A 24017-nucleotide genomic window follows, 5' to 3' on the forward strand; every position below is an offset into this window, starting at 1 on the left:
CTGAGCTACACCCACATTTTAAAAACAAGCACCTGCCATTCCCCCCATTGTTCATTAACCCACACATATAATTAATTAATTATAATTATAATATAATTAATATTTCCTCTAATCCATACCCATCAAGTGCAAGGATGGAACCATGTCAACAAGAGCACTTTGGCAAAACTCCCGGGTAAAATTCTACAATATTTTATAAACAAAACATCAAGGGGGTGCTGTTGTGAGAGGAAACAGAATATAAAAATATGTCATCTTACCAGGCTCTGGGAAGGCCATATGAGGCCTCCCTAGAGATCTTGGGTGGCCCTTTTGGGGTTGATTCCTCACTCTCCCACCCCTTTTTATTAATTTTATTTTTTTTCTGCAATCCGTGTCAAGCAGCTGCAATCATGCAAGTGAAATCAGCATATGATGCGATCTACCTGTATACGGAAAGGAATCCCTCTTGAGGTCAGATGTCTGTAGGCTTGTGTCCAGGGGTGACCCAAAACATTTTGTTGCCTGAGAGAGCAGTCAAGGTTGCTCAAGTTGTTGGGTACATGGAGCTGAAAATCTCCTGTCCTTGGCAGTAAAAATATGAGAGTTTAATTAATTATCTACCAATATACAATGAGATCCAAAATCAGCTGCCTGAGGCAGTTGACTGCCTAGAGATAGGGGCAGCCCTATTTGTGTCATTTATACCACATGTTTAGTCTATTTTAATTTATTAAATTTATCAGTCTCTTCTCACAATGGATGGAAATAATGAAGGGATTTACAAAATAAAAAATAAGATAAAATATAAAATAGTATAACACATTTATGCAATACAGAACAATTATGTGAAAGTGTTCATCCAGAAGATCTGAAAACATTAAAAAAAAACCTTCCTCCACCACGGCCCAGCCCAATAGTGAACACCTAAAAAATATACTTAAAGCCATTTACAAATAAGATCTCTGGAAACCAGTGGGACCTATAACACTATCCTATGCATGTTTACTCAGAAGTAAATCTCTTTGTTTTCTTTGGGGCAAGTATGTTTGCGATTGCTGCCTTAACTGATGTTGCAAACCTAAATTTGGATATTGACCTGGAAATAAATTCCACTTGCCCCAAGAAGGGGTTGCTTCCCAGAAGAGATTGTGAGCTCGCTTCCCTTGAGATGGAAAGCTGGTCTTTTAAAAAACCATTTAGCCTCCCATTGTAAGGAATGCAGTTCAGCAAAACATTTCAGGGTTGTAGAATTTTGCCTTAAGAATAAAGCAAGGGCTAGAATAAAACCTCTGTTCATGATTGATATATAGAAGTGCATAAAAGCAGTGAAGCAGCCTGTGACTTAGGCAATACATGAAGCAATAAGCAAATGTCAGTCAATGGTTTGATTAATGGACTGAATTATATTGTATTTCTTATCTGCATTTTTCAGGTTTTCTTTCATTTACATTTTCTTTCATTATTCTAGGGTAGTGATACAACTACAAGCCAGCTTAAAACAAATACAGTGGTACCTCGGGTTAAGAACTTAATTCGTTCTGGAGGTCCGTTCTTAACCTGAAACTGTTCTTAATCTGAAGCATCACTTTAGCTAATGGGGCTTCCCGCTGCTGCTGTGCCACCAGAGCATGATTTCTGTTCTCATCCTGAAGCAAAGTTCTTAACCTGAGGTACTATTTCTGGGTAAGTGGAGTCTAACCTGAAGCATCTATAACCTGAAGCGTATGTAACCTGAGGTACCACTGTACATTTCTCTGCTTACTTGGATAGTTTGCTGGATAGCATGTCATTGTTTCAGATAAATGTATTTATTATTTATTTTATTTACTCAGTTTCTATACCATCCTGCATCTGAGGATCATAGGGCCGTTTACACAACATAAGCACAATAATAATACATAACATGGTAACAAACAAAAACAATACACCCTAGGGTTGCCATATTTCAAAATGTAAAAAGCAGAACACCCCAAAATTGTTTAGCTTTTTAAATGAAAACCCGAAAGTTGTTGAGCTTTTCTTTACAAAAATGCCAAAAAACCATGATTTTTCAAGTGACTTGCCTAAGATCCAGGACAAAGTGCTGCCTTTCGGAAATTCCCTCTGGACGCCAATCCCACCTTTGAAATCCTGGTAATGTCCTGGAAAATCCAGACATATGGCAGCCCTAATATACCCCCCCACCAGTTTTAAAGGTCATATATTGTTTAATTAGCCAAAGGACTGGGAGAAGAAGATCCATTGGGCTGAGCTATTTCAGTTGCTTTTGTTTGATTTACTCATTGCAAACAGCTGAAAGTCTGTAAATTTTAAACTGAAACCTGATTAGCAATGGGGGTTGAATAATTTTGATTGCAGCTGTATATCAGTAGCAGGGAGTGCCTGGTGTATCCCAGAGATCAGTAGAAACCACCAAAATATTGTGAATTTTAAATGGATAGCGTAATTTGTGAGTTTGGTCTGTCACACCAAAAACTGAGTGAAGTCACATTTTGGTCCCCCATCTTGGTTCAAAATGGCACCTGGTATGTGAATGGCAACAAAGTCCACTGCCATTACCTCGTTGCACCCTTGTGCCAAGTTGGGTGACTATATCAAGAGACAGCTGATCTTTTGCCAAAAACCAGGCAAAATCATGCCAACCTGATGTTTCAGTCTGCCATCTTGCTTCAAAATCACGGCTGGCCTCCTAATATTGATGGCAACCCCCACTCCTACTGTGGGAACCCTTGAGCTGAGTTTGGCGATGCCAAATCTATATAGAGAACAGACAGATGGAAAAACCACTTGCCAAACTATATAGCAGATCACAGCATTACAAGGTTCACAAATTGTCTGGGCATATGGTAGAGGTTAAAAGAAACAATGGTTTTCAGGAGGATGTTTGTTAAGCTTATTTTGGTTGTGGTGAGATGTGAATCAGAGCTTATTCTGTGTTTACCCAGATATAAAACCCCACTGTGCTCAGTGCTCCTCAATATTTTGAAATAGATGTGCGTAGGATTGTGGCTCTACTAACTGCCCTACACGAGCTTCCAATGATTTGAGGAACATATTGGCTGCAAAACAAATATGCAAACAGCCAAAGCAAATGCAGACAAAACACAATGATTTTTTTTATTTAATAAAAGGGGCACCTGAACTTCTTCCATGGAGAAATGAATTTCACTTTTTAATGCAGGGATGTGCATGAAGTAATGTATTTTGAAAGTGGAACAAACAGCACGTTCGCTTGCTCAGTCTATCACTTGTTATGTGAGAGAAAAGCTAAGGAAGGATTTCTTCAAAGTGTGAATAATAATAATAATAATAATAATAATAGAAATATACTTTGAGTCGAGTGTGAATTTCATACTCTTTATTCAGCTCATAGTAGCAATGAATGAAATTTTCCCCAAAACGTCTAGCTATATATACAATATTTACACAATTGGCCCCGTGTGATTGGCTAATTCTGGGCTGCTCCTGCAGGCCAATCAGGTTGCTGATTCACTTCATCCAGGAACCTGATTGGCTGCTCCTGCAGGCCAGTCAGGTCACTGATTCACTTCCACCTGGAGCTGGATTGGGTGGCTCCTGCGGACCAATCAGACTGCTGCATTCTGGATCCTATTGTTCTAGGATTCAGCTCAGTACATAAAAAATTATTATTATTATTATTATTATTATTATTATTATTATTATTATTAATTTTATTATTTATAACAATAATAATTTTATTATTTATACCCTGCCCATCTGACTGGGTTTCCCCAGCCACTCTGGGCAGCTTTGTTGTTGTTTAGTCATGTCCGATTCTTCATGACCCCCTGGACCAGAGCACGCCAGGCACTCCTGTCTTCCACTACCTCCCACAGTTTGGTCAAACTCATGTTTGTAGCTTTGAGAACACTGTCCAACCATCTCGTCCTCTGTCGTCACCTTCTCCTTGTGCCCTCCATCTTTCCCAACATCAGGGTCTTTTCCAGGGAGTCTTCTCTTCTCATGAGGTGGCCAAAGTTCTGGAGCCTCAGCTTCAGGATCTGTCCTTCCAGTGAGCACTCAGGGCTGATTTCCTTAAGAATGGAGAGGTTTGATCTTCTTGCAGTCCATGGGACTCTCAAGAGTCTCCCCCAGCACCAGAATTCAAAGGCATCAATTCTTCGGCAATCAGCCTTCTTTATGGTCCAGCTCTCACTTCCATACATCACTACTGGGAAAACCATAGCTTTAACTATATGGACCTTTGTTGGCAAGGTGATGTCTTTGCTTTTTAAGATGCTGTCTAGGTTTGTCATTGCTTTTCTCCCAAGAAGCAGGCGTCTTTTAATTTCATGACTGCTGTCACCATCTGCAGTGATCATGGAACCCAAGAAAGTAAAATCTCTCACTGCCTCCATTTATTCCCCTTATATTTGCCACGAGGTGATGGGACCAGTGGCCATGATCTTAAGTTGTTGTTGTTGTTTTTTGATGTTGAGCTTCAGACCATATTTTGCGCTTGCTGCAAAACATTTGAGCCCCTGAGCCTTTGGCCAGTCATTAAATCCATTTGTCTTGCCTACAAAGGGAGAAAGGAGATGTTGCACTGCCTACAGAATGTCACCCAAAGAGGGTAGGGGTGGGGTGGGGTTGAGCCTAGTCTTATAAAGTGAAATGCAAAAATAAAGAACTTCACATTGACTCATACTGAAGCAAACACAGACCTCTCTATTAGTCAACATTTGATAAGGGAGACAGTATGGAGGGTGTGGAGTCAGGGTGCCAGCATACTGCATCAGGATCTCTCAAAAGTTTGAGAGAGCCTGCATTTTTGTGAGGATCTATGATCCTGTCAGAATGAAAAATGACTTCTTGATGGAGGAAGATAGGAGAGAGAGAAAAAGAGAGTAGAAGAGGAAAGTAGATTCACAAAATCAGTGAGAACGATGATCTTCATTTTTCTGAGCAACGGGAGTAGCTAAATCTGAAAGGATATTTTGCACAAATTGGGTAGGAAAATCCCCAAATTCTTTGCATGATGTTTTGAATTTCACTACATTTGTAGATTTCACTTTTGGAATGAGACAGACACTGAATGATATTTTAAAAACCTCTTGATGGATTACAGTGGTGCCCCACAAGACGAATGCCTCGCAAGACGGAAAACTCGCTAGACGAAAGAGTTTTCCGTTTTGGAGGTGCTTCGCAAAACGAATTTCCTATGGGCTTGCTTCGCAAGACGAAAATGTCTTGCGAGTTCCTGCGGGGGGTTTTCCCCTCCCCCCCTTTTCTAAGCCGCTAAGCTGCTTATCCGCTAAGCCGCTAAAAGCCGCTAAAAGCCGCTAAACCGCTAATAGCGCTAATCCGCTAAGCCGTCAATGGGCATGCTTCGCAAGACGAAAAAACTGCTAGACGAAGAGACTCGTGGAACGGATTCTTTTCGTCTTGCGAGGCACCACTGTACGAGGCAACCGGTATAAATATAGACACATTGCCCTCTTAAGAATCCCTCCATCTGCAATCAGGAATACTGAATATACAGTAAGCTCAATAAAATTCAAATTTTGCAAGCAAATCTGAGTTGGGAATATACACTTGAGATCTGCCCCCTTAAACTAATATCAGATATACTATTATAAGTAAAACAAGTTCATTCTGCTTCCCAAGTTTTTGTGGCAATGAGATAGCCTATGCTGCTGGGCTTTTTTAGGAGGGACACAGGTGGCGCTGTGGTCTAAACCACCGAGCCTCTTGGGCTTGCCGATCAGAAGGTCAGTGGTTTGAATCTGCGTGAAGGAGTGAGCTCCCGTTGCTCTGTCCCAGTTTCTTGCTGTAAAACAGAAACTGGGACTGGCAACTATGGAAAGGATTGCCAAAGGCAGGGATAAGGATCCTGTGGCCTTTCATGAATAGTCAGTGGCCTGGGATGATAAAACTTGGAGTCCAGCAGCATCTGGTGGAGGCACAGGTTAGCCATTCCTAGTCTAAGGGAAGTTTCAGATATAGGAGCAATTCAGCAGAAAATGAAAGACACGTGGTATGATGCCTCTGGATAAATGCTTGGAGCCTCCTACCATTGCATGGCTCAACAAAGCAGTATACCATGCCTGCTATCAAAGGGTTAAAAGGTAGCAGAAACGCTCTAATCACTGAGCAGCTGGAAGTCATTAGGCTTCCAGGAACATGAGTTTGTATAAATAGTCTCCCGTGTGTTTGCTTGCCCCTTCTCCCCTTTTGGGCGTGTTTGCTGATATGTGTGGTTCGTCGCCGGGTTGTTTTTTTTGTAAATAAACCTTTGAGTTCCAAAACCGCTTGCTCCAAGACTCCTATTTGAGAAAAATACTGCCTCTCCTGCCCTTCTTAAACTGCTGCGCGAAATGCTCTGCTGTAATGGGACTTGAGACGATGGAACCCACCGGACATTTACTTTGCATTAAACTAATTAAAGTTTAATGGGACAGGTTATGGCTGTTTGTACGTCAAGAAGGAGCTAAGGAGTGCAGTTCAGAGTGATTTATGCAAGGACTGGAGCGAAGTCAGAAGTGGTTGCCGACAACGAAAGCCTTCAAAGCAGCTTGAGTCCTGCAATGTGCCTAGAAAAGTTTTAAACAGGTACTGAGCAGTTTGTACTCGCTGGAAGACGTCTTATTCCTCAAGGAGCCACCTCAGCAGCCGGGAGACGGTCTACAGGTGTGTGAGTATCGTTCCTAAGCCCCAGGGAGGATGGCAGAGTCCCAGGAAAGTTTTTCTGTCCCGTTTACGCGACTCAATGGGAAAAATTGGCAAGATTGGAAGGCTAGAGTAAGGGTTTGGTTGCAAGCAAAAGAGTTGTGGAGTTGCACTGAAGCACCGCCTTTACAGGCAGCTGCAGACGCATCTGCAGAAGACAAAGCAGCAGCAGCTTCACAGAAACGCGATAGGAAAGCCCAAGGTCTACTAGTTTTGGCAGTGGGACCAGAGCAAATGCCTTACGTTTCTGAGTTAAAGAACACGCATGAGGTCTGGACGGTTCTGCAGCGGTTAAATTCCAGAAACACTGCGGGGGCCAAGATCCATGCTACAAGATGTTTGTTTGATTTACGTCTCCAACCGGGAGCGTGTGTGAAAGAACATATTGCCTTTAATCAACTAAGACAGCTGGGCATTCCTTTCTCTATGGAGCAGCAGTCATACATATTGTTGTCTTCTCTTGATAAAAGCTATGAGACTCTAGCTCTAACTTTGGAAGCTATGCCTTCAACTGAATTAACCCTTGAATATATTTCATCTCAGCTTGCAGATGAACAGGATAAAAGGCAAAGAGAAAGAGGTTTGTCTTCAAAGGGGAGTTATGCTGTGCCTAAGAGTGGGGATGCTGAGTTTGAGAACACAGTAAATGCTTTTACAGCTAGACACTGTTTCCGCTGTGGTTCCCCCTCCCATCTAATCAGGAATTGCACACGTGAACCTGGTCAAGACAGCACCAAGGCCATTACCCCTAGTTACCAGACAAGGAGTTCCAGGGGACGTCGAAGAAGAGGAGGAGGTTGTGGCTACTCCCACAGCACACAGCACATGGCTTCAGCAATGGCGTTGATGCAAGGGCGTGGCCAAGGCAGCAATCTACGCTGGTTGATCGACAGTGGTGCATCTCACCACCTGGTGGCGCCATCTAGTGTCCGTTTGCAGAATTGCAGACATTTGCAAACCCTTAAAGTTGTGACAATGGCAGACTCAACTAAACGTTCCTTAGAGACCGTAGGCAGAGTGTTCTTGAATTGTTTGCAAACAGAAATTGATGCCTACGTGCTAAAGGGATTGAAGGGGTGTATTTTGTCTGTGTCGGAACTTGATAGAGTTGGGTTTAAAACTGTGTTTGAAAATGGGGTTTGCACTATTTCAAAGAATAACGTATCTCTTTTGCAGGTGGAACGCAGAGATGGGTTATATTATTTTGAGACAAGTCCAGATGAAGTTGAACAGGTTCATGCTGGTTGTGTGAACACGCCTACCCATAATTCTTGTGTTCATTTATGGCACCGCCGTCTGGGACATATTAATTTTCAGTATGTTAAAAAGCAACCTGAATTATCAGAAGGGTGCAAAATGAACAAATGTACTAAGTATTTGGATTGTACTGCATGCAAAAGGGCGAAGGTTCATAGATGCAGCTATCCCAGTTCAGATAGGAAATCTGACAAAGTATTCCAACTTGTGCATATGGACCTATGTGGCCCAATGCCTGTTGCTAGCATGGGAGGTTCGAGGTATGCACTGTGTCTCTCGGATGACAAAACGAAGGTTACATGGTTTTTTCCTCTCAAAACAAAAGCAGATACTGCAGAAACAGTTAAAAATTGGGTTCATGCAGTAGAGCTTGAATTCGGTACTAGAGTACTTGCTTTTCAGACAGACCGAGGGTCAGAATTTACTGAGTCTGTGTTGCAGAATTTCTTTAAGAAAAAGGGAATTAAGCATCGTCTGTCTACACCTTATTCCCCCCCAAGAAGGAGGCGTGGCCGAACGTAAAAACAGGGTTCTGCAAGAGTTGGCAAACTCTATGTTGTTTGATGCTAAACTCCCTCAAAGTTACTGGGCGGAAGCCTGGCAGGCGGCTACTCATATTCTGAACCGAGTATATAATTCGGTAATTGCCACTACCCCATATTTTGCTTTATATGGGAAGAAGCCCAAAATTAATTACTTTCGGGTGTTTGGATGTCAAGCCTATGTACTTATCCCAAAGGCGTTAAGGAAAAAGGGAAGTCCAAGGGCTAGGAAACTCATCTTTTGTGGGTACGAACCACACGCCAAATCTTGGAGATTCGTGGACCCAAATGGGGATACTACAAGAGTGGTCCTCAGTAGGAGCGCTGAATTTTGTGAGCAGTCCGGATGGACTCACTTACATGCTAACCCTGACATTTTGAGAGATGATTTAGGCATTTATGCTGAGAATGAAAGTCCAGAGAGTAGTGAGCCAGAAGGGGATGGTGCACATGGTTCAGATGCAGATTCTGTCCAGGCACAAGGTTCTTCTCCTAAGGTAGAAAAGCCAAAATCTAGGAATGTTCCAACGTCGCCAGTCAGTAGGCCTAGCAGACAGCAAAAGCGAAGCAGGTCACCTGCAACACCAAGCCCAAGGGAGGTATCTAAACGGAGGTCTTTATCCCTAGAGGCACATCCAGATATAAAGTCTGAGACAGATTCTGACAGCCAACGGTCAGAGGGGGCACAAGAGGAACAATTGCGCAGGTCAAACTGTGCCACAAAGGGCAAGCCACCAGAGCGGTTTAAGGTGACAAGTGTATACGTAAATATGGCACAGTGTGAGCCAGATAGCTATATGGAAGTACAACAGCTTCCAAGCTCAGAAGCCGTAAAGTGGCAGGAAGCAATGGAAAAAGAGATGGCTTCAATGAAGTCTCTCGGTGTGTTTACAAGTACAGAGCTTCCGAAGGGGCAACAAGCTGTAGGTTGTCGATGGGTATATCGTTTAAAGCCCACAACTACTGAAGAGTTGCAATATAAAGCCCGACTAGTTGCAAAAGGGTTTTCGCAGTGCAAAGGTGTTCACTATTCTCAAATCTATGCCCCTACTTCAAGATCGGAGTCACTAAGAATGCTTCTAGCCTCTTCAGCTAAGAAGGGAAATAAGCTGTTTCATTTTGATGTCAATGTGGCTTATTTAAATGCAGACTTACAGGAGGAAGTCTATATGACACCACCACCGGGTTTTGAAGGAGACAAGCCAAACCAGGTCTGGCGCCTACACAAATCCATTTATGGGTTGAAACAGTCCACCCGTAATTGGAATTCCTGCTTAAACGATGCTCTAGAGAGCATGGGGTTCAGAAAGAGCGCAGCAGATGCGTGTCTTTATCTAAAAGGCTCGGGATGTGAACAAGAAGCAGTCTTGATATTTGTTGACGATTTATTATACAGTGGAAAGGATGATAAACTTGCACAACAATTTGCCACAAAGCTTGGAGAAAGGTTTCAGATAAAATCACTAGGCAATGTATCTGTTTATCTAGGAGTTAAAATTCAGCAAGATGAAAATGGGAACTATTGGCTCAGCCAAGAAGCTAAGATCCAGCAGTTGCTGGAAAGGTTTAAAATGGACAACTGTGCTGGTGTTAAAACCCCAATGGAGTTAAGTTACATAAAGGATGCTCAAGCCGAGCAACAGGCAGAGTTCTCTAATCCTGGGGTTTACCAGTCAGCGATAGGCAGTCTACTCCACATTGCACAGTGGACTCGGCCCGATATAACATATGCTGTCAACATGCTGTGGAGACAAGCTGAAAAACCATCAATGCATGCTTGGCAAGGAGTAAAAAGAGTTTTAAGGTATCTCCAAACTACCAAAAGGTTTCGCTTAAAACTATCAGCAGAGGGCAGCACACAACTTGAATGTTGGGCCGACAGTAGTTGGGCAGATGCTGGACCAGATAGAAAATCAGTGTCAGGAATGGCGATAAAATTTGGAAATGCACTAATTGGTTGGAGATCAAGAAAGCAGTCACTTATAGCTTTAAGTTCAACTGAATCTGAGTTTAATGCATTATCAGATGTATGTAGAGAACTGGAATTTTATAAGCAACTGGTACAAGAATTGTTTGGAGAATGTTCCCTACCTATCAGAGTGTGGGAAGACAATCAACCTTGTATTAAACTAGCTAAATCAGGTCAGTTCAAGGCACACACAAAACACTTGGATATCCGTTATCAAAATGTATGCCAAAGTGTAAAACAAGGTTTAATTGAACTAAAGTATTGTCCAAGCCAAGAAAATCTCGCAGACGGTTTTACGAAAGCTTTGAGTCCGCAATCTCATAAATGTTACTGTTCAGGTTTAAATTTGAATTAAGGTTGGTACAGCTCAGTGTTACGAGCGAGAGGGGGTGTTGCTATCAAAGGGTTAAAAGGTAGCAGAAATGCTCTAATCATTGAGCAGCTGGAAGTCATTAGGCTTCCAGGAACATGAGTTTGTATAAATAGCCTCCCGTGTGTTTGCTTGCCCCTTCTCCCCTTTTGGGCGTGTTTGCTGATATGTGTGGTTCGTCGCCGGGTTGTTGTTTTTTTGTAAATAAACCTTTCTTTGAGTTCCAAAACCGCTTGCTCCAAGACTCCTATTTGAGAAAAATACTGCCTCTCCTGCCCTTCTTAAACTGCTGCGCGAAATGCTCTGCTGTAATGGGACTTGAGACGATGGAAGCGCACCGGACATTTACTTTGCATTAAACTAATTAAAGTTTAATGGGACATATTTCAGCCTCCTCCTCCTCCACATTGACCAGCTTTACACCCTAGAATTGAGCAAGGCAATCTTATTCCTGGCCTGGTCTTTCACAGGCAGGTCAAATTTATCATCTAGTTCTTAATATAACCCAATTGCCTGATTTGATCTAGGTCAACGAACCAGATTGGATTGTGCATCCCTGCCACTGTCCTGTGGATTCCTTTACATTCTCTCTGTTGTTCTAAAAGGGTTCAAGTCCTACAAAGACATAACAATGGCTAATCTGGTCACCCAGAGCTTGAAATGGCTTGTGTGCAAGACTCCTTGCCACCACATACTTTCCATGCAATACTGCAGATTCCCCTGGGAATGACAGGACTTGATGGTGCTCTGCTGCTCTCAGGGAGAATTGTACAGTGGGGGGAATGACTGCCATCAGTTAAATACTGAGGGCAGTCATGTTTGCTTCCCCCAGACAATTTTTCCTGGGAGTCTTTTGCTCCGTGGGGGACTTGCCCTATTGAGTTATTCTCTTAAATGGTGGGGCTGTCCCTCTAGAAGTTTTATCCCAGTCTCTCCACATTTAATAACAACAATGTTTGTGTGTGTGTGTGTGTGTGTGTCTACTTATTGGGGGAGGGAATCCTTTCTACATACTCAAGTGGAGCAAAAGCAAGTAATTCAGTTTATAAAAAGATGTCTGTAAAACAGTTATAGGTGCCTACTGAATTATAGCCACAGAGGAAAGTTTCTTGTTCCTAATAGCAGAGCTGAAGCGACAGAGGAACTGCTTCAGATAATTACACAGCACAAGCTGTAACTTACTCTGATTTTTTCTTGCTGGAAACATCTGTAAGAATTCCACTTGAAGCAGCTGTAAGAAAAGAACCTACTGTTAATTTTCACAGTATGACGCTTGAGGCTTTGGCCAACTTTAGTAACATAAAACTATAATTAATTCTCACACGCTGCACACAGTGCTTAGAAATATATCTTCATTTGCTTGTGCAGCAGGAGGTTCTGCCATGATTAATGGATTTCTATGTAAGAACCAACTCTTGCCTCTGGACACACACCAGGTTAACCTTTAGAAGGTGGATTATAAAACTGGAAGGGAATCCTTGGCCGCAGCACTGATCTTCTGTGGCACATTCTGCGGCCATTCTTGGTCCCAGTTCCTTGTACTGTTGTGAAGTGGACAATTATGGAGAAAGCACAGATAACCTCATCCAAATTTTTAAAAAAGAAGTAGAAAAGGAAAGAGTAGAGGGCTTTTTAGACTGGATCCACTAGTTAGGCTACTTGGGAAGAGCTAAGGAAGAGGGGCAATGGTGGAACTATACATTTAGCGAAATCATATGGTAGAATTCTTCCATCACTCTGCAGACAAAGGGCAACATTTTTAATGCTCCCTATGTAGCCATAATAATAAAAATCTCTCAACAGATGAAACACAAATGCCTCTTGGGAAGACATTCTCCTCTAGTCCTCTCCCTGATGTGCTGCTACAGAAATGTTTATTTAATAGATTCACATTCCACTTTTTGATTGACAACATTTTCTGCAGGACCACCCTTGGATGATGATGAAAACAATGAAAGACAAGACAGACCCATCCCTATATAATAGGCAAGGAAGTACAAAAGGCATTGTCACTTACAGTGGTACCTCGGGTTAAGTACTTAATTCGTTCCAGAGGTCCGTTCTTAACCTGAAACTGTTCTTAACCTGAAGCACCACTTTAGCTAATGGGGCCTCCCGCTGCGCTGTGCCGCCGGAGCACAATTTCTGTTCTTATCCTGAAGCAAAGTTCTTAACCTGAAGCACTATTTCTGGGTTAGCGGAGTCTGTAACCTGAAGCATATGTAACCTGAAGCGTATGTAACCTGAGGTACCACTGCATTTGTATTAATTGGTAATTGGCAACTACACAAGTCACAGGAAGAGATGCCTCAGCCCCAGGGTCAGGAAAGCTGGTTGTTTTTTTTTAAAGGTGTGTAAAATGCCCAGATCTGCATGTCATAAATGGCAGAATTTAGGTTGTCCAGAAAAATGAAGTTCTTGGAGCGTATTTAACTATGAGAAAAATCAACAAAAAGATAATGTTTCATAAACTTGTCTGCCTCCTCCTCCTCTGAAGTGGGTTAAATATCACGTACGAAACAAACAATACTGTTCTTTTCTCCTACAGGCAATAACTAGGAAATGGCTTTCTTTGTCACTTGATAAGATTTTATGGTAAGCAAGTTTATTAAAACTTCCCAGGGCCCACGACCCATCAAAATTTGACAGTGAGTGTAACTGACAGCACAACCAAATGAGTTTTTTAAGGGAACAGATGCTAAAACTTTACAAGAGAATTACTGAGACTTGACTCAATGGAATATATCTATATTCTAGAAACACCAAACATTTGACAATAAGCTGGGGTTAATAATTCCTCACTGTTGAATGGAACGTTTGGGGGTGGGGTATATGGAGAGTGTTAGGTGCAAGTATTTTTCAGAAATGGAAAAATAAAGTTTAAAAAGTAATAGTTTTACACTCTTGCTTTCTTTTGTGCCCTCCCGCTATTTGTGATGAGATGCTGAGCAGATAATGGGCACAGTGGCGAAGCCGCATGCTCTGACACTGGGGGCGGAGAGCAGGTGGGGGCATGGCTGGCAAGCGTTCCGGGGGCATGCATCCTGGGGGCGTGGTGTGCGTCCCGGGGCGTGCCGCCTGCAGGGGCGTGGTGCGCCACCTGTGGGGTGTGCCGCACGGTGTGGTGAGGGGGTGCACGGCATGTGACCGAGGTGGCAGCCACGATGGTACCCCCCTCCGTGATGGTGCAGGGGGTAGTCTGCTCCTCCTGCCCCCCTTTCCTCCGCCAGTGAATGGGCATGAGCATGGGTAGGCAAGTGCTCGCCCAAACTTCCCTTTCCTCTTCCCAGCTGGCCTTGCTGCATATCACCTCCCCCCCCCCGCTTGACTCCCTCTGTTTAGGTCTTCTCCAGCCTTGTTTCTTTTCCCCTTTCTCTGTGTTTGCTCTCTCTCATCTGCTCTCTTGCTCAAGGCCAGCGCAACCCCAACTCTTCCCTTTCTCCCTGCTTCTTCTTCCTTTCCATAGACCCTCCTTCCTTTCCTCAGCCACCTCCCTTGCCTCTTTACCTGCTGGGCAAAGTAAGCTCCCACACCTAAATGAACCCCTGAAGTAAGGATGCTTTTATTTATTTATTTTTAATAATATTTATTCAAAATTTAAGAACAACAAACCAAAGAAAAGAAAAATACAAAATACAGAATACAGAATACAGAATACAACAAGAAACAACAACACCAAAAAAGAAAAAACACATCCGCTTAAAAAAAATTTAAAAGAACTGATTAAACCTTTACATAACTTTCTTCCTTTACTTATTTCCTTGACTTCCTCTCACCTCCCAATTTTGTATTCTAATTCAAATCGTTATTTCAGCAAGTCCTTCCAACCTTATTTTCATTTAAGTAGTTTAACATAATATATTACAATTTAACGTCCTCTCTTTTTGTCAATTTCATCAACTCGTCTTTACTTAGTCCTTTATGTCATTTCTGTTAATGTTTTCAGAACTCACAGGGTTAAGGAGTTCTGTGTGACGTCCCTCAATTCCTGACGTGTGATTTGGAAGGAGGGAGGAGTTATTTCTCACTGCCTGTCTTTGTCTCTGAGGGAGACGGAAGCAGCCATGAATGCTAGCAGCCCAGGAGAATCTGAGAAATGCTGATTTGTTGTTTTATTACTGCAATAAAGGACTGATAAATAAACACACTAACGACTGGGTGTGTTTGGTTCTTATACACCGAGAAGCAACAGTTTTCCGCTGTGTTTTACTCTGCACTTAGTGGCGGACGGAAGGATCGGCGCATCAGAGAGGGAAACGTGCCGGACCAGAGATCGCTGCAAGGAGCTGCGCCTAATTGGGGTCGTAAACCAATTAGCCACGCCTTTTTTCACAGGTTATGGACCTAATTACTGCTATAAAGCTGTTGCGAAGTGTGCCGGTGTGTGTTTAACGCCAGGAGGCTAAGACGCTGTTGAAAGCCGAATGCTGATAGCCGGAGTCCTGCCTGACGCTGAGAGGCAGAGGAGCTGAGAGCTGAGAGCAGCTGAAACCGGGTGCTGGAAGAGCTGATTGGTTACGTGAGTACAGCTGGGGCCCCAGGAGGAAAAATGACGCAGTCCCAAAGGCATTACTTTGAGCTTAAGCTGCCATGTGAGAAGCTGACGTGTGAAAGCTGGTGGCAGTGGAGCTTTCACATAGAACTTTTCCTGGTCGGAGAAGATCTTTGGGAAGCAGTCCAGCCGCCACAGACAGCGGCTGGGGCAGCTATAAAGGCTGCAGGGCTGAGTGAAGCCGAAAAGCGTGTGCTTGCTTTTCTGAAAGAAAATGTCAGTGCTGATCTGATGCATGTCTTCCTGGATGCTGAGAGACCTAAGGCTGCTTGGCTGGCACTCCGTGAGGCTTGTGAAGCAGGAGTGGGACGCGAGAGCCACGATATGGCTGCATCCGAAGGGGAGAGGCAAGATGGCGCTGGGCACATTCTTGAGAGCCGACACACAGCTGAGGGAAGCTGTGAGCCCCCAGAGGGGAACGAAGGGACTATTGCTGGCAGCTGTATGAATGCTGCACCGTACCTGTGTGAGGAGCCAGGCCAGAAGCCAAGCATAGGGAGCCCTTTACCCACCAGAGGGGGTGCAGGAAAATGTCCTGGGAGCCCTGAGAGCAGTGGGGGGGGGGCAGTGAGCGGTGGAAGCTCAGAAACGGCTTGTTTTGCAAAGGCAGCCAAAAGTTGTTTTTGTAGTCAGCCGAGGTCTGGAAAGCTGCGGAGAGCTAGACGCTTCAAGGCCGGCCACCTGCACAAAGTGAAGATAAGCCCTACAAAGTTGCGTGGGAACGCAGAGGCCAGTCCGGTCTCCAAGGCAACGGAGGAAGTTGCTTCTACGGAAGCTGCTAAGGTCCTGAACAAGGGGGAGTTGGTTGCCGAGACAACCAGAGAGAACAGCTGCAGAAACCCAAAAGGAGGGGGCAGCGAGACGTTTGTTGCTATGGCGATGTTTGAGAACAGCTCTGAGAGAGACAATGACCTATGCTTTGTAATCGACTCTGGAGCGAACCGCAACCTGGTTCCTGAGACCCCTGCTGTCGAGATGTGGAATTGCAAGGCAATTCCAGCTGGAAAAACTGTTCAGTTTGCAAATGGAGAAAAGAAAAATGTGACTAACGTTGCAAATATCTTTCTTTCTGTTTTGCAGGAGCAGATGGAAGTTTGCGTTGTACCTGGGATGCATCACTGTATTTTATCTGTGCCTTATTTGTTGAAAAAGGGGTTTAAGGTGTACTTTGAAAATGATGCTTGTACAATCTCCAAGGGAGGGAAGCAGCTAGTCAGAGTTAAAAAGGGGCAGAATGATCTCTTTATTCTTAAAACGCCTCTGAAGGGTGAGGGGACACAAGCTATGCGTGCTACAGTTCCCACTCATGTTTCATGTGCGTGTGTTTGGCACAAGAAGACAGCTCATAGTTCTCTTGAAGAACTTCAGATGTTATAGGAGTGTACCAAAGGTTGTAAAATTAGGGAATGTGGAAAAACCCTAAGTTGTAAGGCTTGCAGAAGGGCAAAGGTAAAAGGGTGCAGTTAGCCCAGGGTGGACAGTGTAACCACAAAACCTTTTGAGCTTGTGCACATAGATCTGTTTGGACCCATGGCAGAGCCAAGTCTGGGAGGAGCCAGGTTTCTGCTAACGATGCAGGATGATCATACGCAGAATTCCTGGACCCATGCTCTGAAACCGAAAGGAGATGCAGCGCAACTGATTAAAAGTTGGGTTGAGGAGGTGGAACTAAGGTTCTCCACCAAGGTGCAAGCAGTCACTAGTGACCGAGGTGCACAGTTTACTGGGTCTGCTTTGCAGAAGTTCTTTCACCAGAAAGGGATACGTCACAAGGTGACTTCTCCTCAAGAGAGGGGGGTGGCAGAGCTCAGAAGTGAAGCTCTGGTTAAGGCTACACAGGTGTTGCTGTCAGACTCTGGGTTACCTCCAAGCTTTTGGATGGAGGCAATTAAGAATGTGAATTTCACCTGGAATCGGTCCTACAATTCAGTGGTAGGAGATGCTTCACAGAAGGAAACCCCAGATTCATTTTCTCCGTCCGTTCGGGTCGCCAGCATCTGTGCCATTGCCAAAGGCTTTGCAAAGGCCAGGTGGACCCAAGTTCCAGAAAATGATCTTCTGTGGGTATGAACCGTCTTCTAAAGCATGGCGGTTTGCATATCCAGAAGGTGATCAGAGCAAGCTTCTGATCACTAAACACGCTGAGTTCTATGAGCAGGATGGTTGGTCAAAGACTCCTACAAGGCGTGACGTTCTCTCAGAATGCCTGTCTGATTCTGATGAGGAAGGAGAACCAGAGGCTGTACCTGCTGACGACCAGGTCACTGACCAAGGTCAAGAACAGGATGGGGCATCTCCACAAGTTGTCAAAAGGGAGCCCAAGAGTGAGCCTGCGTCTCCTGTTAGCGTAATGCAAAGGATTCGAAGACGCTTTAAGTCAGAGGGGGAATCCCGTGAAGTAGAGGACACACCTGCTGACCACAGTGAGTCAGAGGAAATACCTGAGTTTGTGCCCAGGCGGTCCAGTCGCACAACGAAGGGCATTCCACCTGAGAGGTATCAGGCCACAGGTGTGTGGGTTGGTTTCGCACAGTGCGAACCTGAGAGTTGTGAGGATGTTCCACAGGTGCCTGACAGGAACGCCAAGAGAAGGCGCAAGGCATTGGAGAAGGGAGTGATCTCACAGAGGTCTGTAAAGGTATATCCACAAGTCACCTCAGGAATGGAGGGAAGAGGGGGTGTTAATGTTTTCAGAACTCACAGGGTTAAGGAGTTCTGTATGACGTCCCTCAATTCCTGACGTGTGATTTGGAAGGAGGGAGGAGTTATTCCTCACTGCCTGTCTTTGTCTCTGAGGGAGACGGAAGCAGCCATGAATGCTAGCAGCCCAGGAGAATCTGAGAAATGCTGATTTGTTGTTTTATTACTGCAATAAAGGACTCATAAATAAACACACTAACGACTGGGTGTGTTTGGTTCTTATACACCGAGAAGCAACAGTTTTCCGCTGTGTTTTACTCTGCACTTAGTGGCGGACGGAAGGATCGGCGCAGCAGAGAGGGAAACGTGCCGGACCAGAGATCGCTGCAAGGAGCTGCGCCTAATTGGGGTCGTAAACCAATTAGCCACGCCTTTTTTCACAATTTCAACCAAAACCATCTAATTTTCTTTTTCCAACATCTTTCTAACAGTCCTTAATTTTACAATATTTTTGAAGATATACTTTAAATTTTTTCCAATCTTCTTCCACTAGTAAGGATGCTTTTAAATGCCACTCTCAATTAAGTGTTGATGGGCAAGAGGTCCCATGCTGCTTTAGGTCCCAGCAGATGTGAGATGCTTAGAAGGAAATTGACTGGCTCTTTAGATTGCTGCGTTTTTGTTGTGTTTGCAGCACCAGAGTGACCTTCCTGGGGCGCAAGCCTGGGCAGCGTGTATGGAGGTCCTGGCAGTGGCGTAGCAAGGTCAGGTGGTACCTGGTGCGAAAAATTTCTTGTCACCCCCCCCCATTGAAATTATTAAAAGAAGGAAAAATAAGATACTTACAGTTGCAAGTGTTATTTTCTGCCTCCTTTTCTCTCCCCCACCCCCCGCTTGAATAGCAGCAGCGCCGCTGCCAGCGTCTCTCTCAGTTGCTCTGAGGCAGCTGCCCAGGCAGGAGTGGCACGGCATGGCATCCCTTACCTGGGGGGGGGGGGGATATTTTATTTTAAAAACAAATATTTTTGCTATTTTGTCACACCCTTCAGTGATGACACCCGGGACGATCCACACCCACCGCACCCCCCTTCCTTCGCCTCTGCCTTCAGATGTCTTCTAAAAGTCAGGTAGTTGTTTATTCCCTTGACATCTGATGGGAGGGCGTTCCACAGGGTGGGTGCCACCACCAAGAAGGCCCTCTGCCCTGTAACCTCACTTCTCTCAGTGAGGGAACTGCCAGAAGACCCTCGGCGCTGGACCTCAGGGGGTGGAGGTAGAGCTGAATGATGGGGGTGGAGACGCTCCTTCAGGTGTACTGGGCCGTTCATGGGACAGTGCTGGATTAAACCCTGCGGAGGCCCCTTGGCAGCCAAAATCTGGGCAGGGGGCAGGCCTCATGCGCATGTTGGAATCACATTGAACTAATAAAGCTTGATTGTCGCTTTCTTTCAAGATCAAATCAATATTATTTTGATCCATTGTCGTGGGATCCCTAAAAAGTGTGGGGCCCATAGACCAGTGCCTACTCTGCCTATTTGGTAGTCCAGCCCAGCCCCTTTGGCTGCAGGAGAGAGAAGAAGAGTAAGTTGAGGGACACCTCCTGATGTGCTGCAGCTGTTCCCCAAAATGAAATGGAAGGCTCAACGTTTGTCAGGCACTTTCTGATGCTCAGCAGTCCTTTTGTGGTTACAACAACCCTGTAAAGTAGGCCAGTGCTATGTGCTCCCCAAACTGCAGCTGAATTCCTCACAGATTGGCATCCAACCTCTGCTTAAAAGCCTCCAAGGAAGGAGAGTCCACCACCATCCCAGAGAGTCTTACCATCAGAACGTTCTTCCTAATGTTTAGTCCGAATCTCCTCTCCTGCCCTCCTCTCTGGAGCAGCAGAAAACAAGCTTGCTCCCTCTTGCTCAGATATTGGAATTTGGCACTCCCCTCTCCCCTCATTCTCCTCTTCTCCAGGCTAAACATACCCAACTGCCTCAACCGTTCCTCATCAGGCTTGGTTTCCAGACCCTTCATCACCCTGGTCGTCCTCCTCTGCTCACCTTCCAGCTGCTCAATATCCTTCTTCAACTAGCCTGCACTGGCTGGCAGCAGCTCTCCAGGGTTTCATATTGGGGGGGACACATTCCCAGCCCTCCCCGAGATGCCTCCCAGGACAGAAGACCTGCAAGCAAAGCAAATGGTCTAATCCTGCACTATGGAGATCCTTAGCCTGCCTTGATGGGTGTGGGGATAGTCTCCCTTTGGAAATGGGGCTGCAGGAAGAAGGATGTGAAATGCCGACGTGAATTGCGGCTCAGCTGCAGGCGGAACAGCAGGGGCCTCCAAGTTCTGACAGAGGAGCATCACCTCTCAGGAGGGGCCAGGGCTGGGGGGGGGGGGTTGCCACGGTGACAAGGACCTGCCCTCCTTTGTGACATCTCTTGCTTCTCCCTTAAAAGCCACACACTTGCAGGCAGCCCTTGTGGGTTAGTAGTGAGGTGAGGTGAGTAGCAGAGAGAGGAGTTGGTGGTGGTTGCAGACGATAAGGAGAGGTGTTCATTTGATTGTTATTTTCATTTGATTTATTATTTTACTTTTTACTTTTTACCACTTTTATTTTACTTATTTTATTTTATTTTTTGTTCTTTATTTTCATATTTTTTATTGTAGATTTTCATTTTGTGCACATTTGTGCACATCTTGTATATATTTATTTTGGCATAGAGTAGTAGTTAGGGGTAAGTGTAGGGTTAGGGTGGAGGTTAGGCTTAGGCTTAGGGTTGGGGTGAGAGTTAGGCTTGGGTGGGCATTTTAGATAGTTAGCTAGTTTAGAGAGAGGGTGGGAATTTTTCATGAACAAGGTGTGCAGACTAAGCAGGATTCCTTCCCTTTCTCTTGGTCTCTTGGGGTGAGGGGTGAGTCCTGGGTCCCCTGCACAGCTTTAGCTCTCTGGAAATCAACCCGGCCAGTCTTCTCCAGAGAGCTCAGCTCCTCCACCCTCTCTCCCTGCCTTCCCCATTTCTCTCCCCTTGTCATGAGACAAAGGTTCTCGAGAGCAGAAGTAAGGCAAAGCCTACACACCTACACAACCATTCAAGCCCAAGCCTGTTAGCTGTTAAGCAACCTGCTAAGTCACTCATCTTGGGTGATGACTCTTTTCTCCCTATAAATAGTAGCCAGTCTCTCTCTGGGCCTCACTCGGCAGTAGTAGAATATGGTGCCTGTGTGTGTGTTGCAGACAGAGTGGTTCCAGGACTCCAGTTAATCAGAGACTATGTCTCTGTGAAGAGTCAGATAGCTGCTATGAGCACTCTGTGTATGCTCTTTGACTATGCTGTTTATGAACAACTTTATTTTCTCAAGTAAACGTTTTATTCTGTTTATGAAGAAGACTCTGCGTTGATTAATTTACCGCTGCACGTCACCCCTCTCATCATTTACATTTAAAAGGACATTCCTAGCCCACTTTCCTCCCAGGAGCTCCAGGTGGCCTTCATGGTTCTCCCTGCCACCAATTGTTGTCTTCACGGCAGCCCTGCAAAGTAGGCTAGGCTGGCCGAAGGTCCACCAGGGAGCTGCATGGCTGAGTGGGGATTCGAACCCTGCTCTCCCAGGTCCTCCTAGTCCAGCTCTCCAACCACCACACCTCTGCCTGGCTCCATTTTGCGTCTCTCCAGCTGCCCTACGACATCGGCCTTCTCCCCCTTCCTGGGGGTCTCTCTGGCTCCAAGGAAGACTCCACCACCTTCCTCATGTTCTGCTCCTCTTCTGGGACACCTTGAGGCTTGGAGGCCCCTCCTAGGGGTCTCCTCCCTCTCCAGGAAGGGCAGGGCTGTCCTAAGAAGATGAGGCAGAGCAGCCCTTTAACAGCTGGCAATGCTCCTCTTTCCTTTGGGCTGGAGCTCTTGAACCCATAGCACTTGGTGCCTCCTTTCTCTCTCTGCCAGCCCTTCGTGCTCTGGGCTGCCTCTTTCCAGCTCTGGTGATGCCCTTACAGGTCACTGAACTGCAGGGAGATGGATGGAATTGGGTCAGACGCCCCTCCTCAACACCCCCCCCCCCAAGAATTGGGGGTGCCAGCTTCTGAGTCGCTCCCTCTGCTTGTCTCTTCTAGGTTCAGCTGCTTAAGGCGCCTGATCAGCTGCAGCAACAGGGTGGCCCCCCTGCAAGGCCCAGAGCAGCCCATGGCATCAGGTGAGCAAGTGGCCTTCCCTTTTGGGACAGAGGAGGGCAGGAATGGCTGGGGGGGGCAGCTAGTCAAAAGATGCACAGAGCCAGACGGCTGGATCCAACCCAAGGTCCATCTGGAGACCCCCGGAAGGAGCTGACTTTCCTCCTTGGCTCTCTTCCAGCACATCTTTGGCCACTTGGAGCGCTCCAGGAATCTCCCCCTGAGCCTGGCCCAGGAAGCCCTCCTTCAGCTGAAGTGAGTGGGGTCTTTGGGGTGGGTGGGGTTGCGGGGGGTGGGGGCAGAGCTCCAGGGGTAGCTCCAGGTGGGCGAAAGCAGGCAGGAGGAAGAAGGGGGCAAGGGAAACTTGGAGGAGGCAGCATCTAACCCCTTCCCGTTCTCTCTCCAGTTTCATGGGACCCCATTTCAGCTGCGATATGGTCAGTGCTTTCCTGCATAGGATCATGTTCTTGGGGGCGCAGAAAAGGAGGAGGACAAAGAGGTATGTCCTCTGCTTTCACTTCCCTTTGCACAGGACCGCTTTGGCCCAGACTGGCCCCTGACTCTGAGACACTCTTTCCTCCCGCAGGACCTCCGATATTATGCCCTTTGGGGAAGTGAGGCAGAAAGGAAGCTAGTGGCCACCAGCATTTCTCGTTTCACGAAGATTCCCCCACCTCAGAGTACGTATCTTGCTTTCTTGCATTCATTTCTTTGGTTGATTCCATCCCCCCAAGAGCACACACCCTAGTGACGTTTAAGGCAGAAGATGCGGTGTATGTCCCTGGGGGCCAGGATGAGGCCAGAAGCTTTTCCCGCCCCCTTTCCTGGTGCTGCACTTCCTGTCGGGGGAAAGGAGGGAGCTGCGCCACTTTGCAGCTCGTCCTCTCCCCTGCCTTGCCTGCCTCCTCCAGCCGGGAGCAGGGGCAACGGTGTGTGGCCGGCCCACCGAATGTTCCCCCCCCTTCAGTATGGCACTCGGGGCATGCCGCACCCCCGCACCCCCCTTCCTATGCCGCTGGGTCCTTGGCTTGCTGATGTCTAACCCCTAGATGTCTAACACCAGACAAAGGAGAACAGAACAATTACTGTATTTTAATATTTTCTTGGAAGCCGCCCAGAGTGACTGGGGAAGCCCAGTCAGATGGGGTATACTAAATAAATAAATAAATAAATAAATAAATAAATAAATAAATAAATAAATAAATAAATAAATTTGGCAACAGCTTGGCTGCAGGAGCTGCTGGAAAGACGCATACAAGGTGACTCCACTCCAGATCTGTGTAGCGTATATTCCTGAGCCTTTTCTTATCCTAAGGATACTTGGTCAACTATTCATTAAACTGATTTTGCAGTGTTGGAAGTTGGAATCATGCTAGATGGTGTGAAGTGATGGATCAGATTAGTGTATTGGCTAGTGATGTCACAAAAGCCCTCAAGCATGAATAGCCAGTCAGCTTTCCTGCGGCTTTCTCCTTACTGACTAGGCATGTAGTAGGATTTCTTCATTGATTGATGGATTGATTATTTAATTTCTATACCGCTTAATATATTTTAAATATGTCTAAGCTGTGCACAGAAAACTGAAGCAACAACAGACAACTTAAACAAAATATTACAAAAATACAGAGTTACATATAAAAATGCTACATTAATACAAAGTTACTAATATAAATAAATAAATTTCAATTCATTTTCCTTTTGACATACCCTCCCTTCCAGCCTCCAGGTTGTCACCAGACAAACACTGCTCACCCACAAAAGTCTCACAACAAGTAGAGTTCCTGAAAAGAGTGGACCATCCCTCTAGTCTCTCACTCTAGGATTGCTTTTTATTGGCAGCCCCAACGGCGAGGGGG

At 45.5% G+C, this 24017-nt stretch overlaps 1 long non-coding RNA gene across 1 annotated transcript; it reads right to left on the reverse strand.

The window, feature by feature from the left end:
* Window positions 1–454: 454 nt before the first annotated feature.
* On the reverse strand, window positions 455–18870 carry LOC309341522. Its single transcript, XR_014156370.1, has 3 exons — window positions 18849–18870; window positions 11993–12041; window positions 455–504 (listed from the first exon to the last, which is right to left on the reverse strand). It is a non-coding gene; the product is annotated as an uncharacterized lncRNA (long non-coding RNA).
* Between the last annotated feature and the right edge of the window lie 5147 nt (window positions 18871–24017).

This window comes from Podarcis erhardii (genome assembly GCF_964252035.2).
Source record: "Podarcis erhardii genome assembly, chromosome: 5".
In the NCBI taxonomy this organism is placed as follows: domain Eukaryota; kingdom Metazoa; phylum Chordata; class Lepidosauria; order Squamata; family Lacertidae; genus Podarcis; species Podarcis erhardii.